General features: G+C 44.2%; 1 non-coding gene across 1 annotated transcript; it reads right to left on the bottom strand.

The window, feature by feature from the left end:
- Positions 1-218: 218 nt before the first annotated feature.
- LOC148551016 (small nucleolar RNA R71) lies at positions 219-325 on the bottom strand. The gene has a single exon (XR_015893331.1). It is a non-coding gene; the product is annotated as a small nucleolar RNA R71 (small nucleolar RNA).
- Positions 326-1,082: the final 757 nt, after the last annotated feature.

The following is a 1,082-nucleotide window of genomic DNA, read 5'->3' as shown; positions in this document are numbered from 1 at the left end:
AAGACCCCAACCAACATTTAACCACCTTCCTGAGGATATGTGATACTGTGAAGTCTAACGGTGTTTATCCTGACACCTATAGACTACTTTTATTTCCCTTCTCACTCAAGGACAAGGCATCCAAATGGTTAGAGTCCTTCCCGAAGGAGAGCTTAACAACCTGGGAAAATGTGGTGAACAAATTCTTGGCAAGATTCTATCCTCCTCAAAGAATCAACAGGTTGAGAGCTGAGGTTCAAACTTTCAGGCAACAAGATGGTGAGACTCTCTATGAAGCATGGGAGAGGTTTAAGGACCTGACAAGAAGATGCCCGCCAGATATGTTCAATGAATGGATGTAGTTGCACATTTTCTATGAAGGTCTTTCATATGAATCAAAGAAGGCAGTAGACCACTCATCCGGGGGATCTTTGAACAAGAAGAAGACCGTTGAAGAAGCCTTAGATGTCATTGAGACTGTAGCAGAGAATGACTATTTCTATGCTTCTGAAAGAGGCAACACTAGAGGAGTGATGGAGCTAAACAATGTGGATGCACTGCTGGCCCAAAACAAGCTTATTACCAAGCAGCTGGCTGACCTCACCAAGAAGATGGAGAGGAACCAAGTAGCAGCAATTACCACCTCATCAACAACCCAAGAGGGGGTGCATACAGAGGCAGAAGGTGAGCATGAACAAGCCAACTACATTGGAAACTCACCCAGGCAGACCCATGATCTATACTCCAAGACCTACAACCCTGGTTGGAGGAATCACCCAAACTTTGGATGGGAAAATCAACAAGATCAAGGCCAAGATCAGAGACGTCACAACCCCAACAACCATGCAGCTCACCAATATTCTACACAGAGATAATATCAATATCACCCTAACAACACCTCTCCACATCCATACCAAAACCAAAATAACCCAACTCACCCCTCCACTCTCAACTCACCATCATCTGAAGATAGACTCTCCAGAATTGAGACTCTACTTGAAGGCATATGCAAGGAGATTTAAGATAATAAGGTGTTCAAGGAGGATGTGCGAGTCAATATCAAGAATCAGGGAGACACCATCAAGAGGCTGGAATTTCAAGTG

This window comes from Arachis ipaensis, chromosome B7, assembly GCF_059453495.1.
Source record: "Arachis ipaensis isolate K30076 ecotype BB chromosome B7, ASM5945349v1, whole genome shotgun sequence".
Lineage (NCBI taxonomy): Eukaryota > Viridiplantae > Streptophyta > Magnoliopsida > Fabales > Fabaceae > Arachis > Arachis ipaensis.
This window is presented reverse-complemented; position numbering and strand designations above follow the sequence as displayed.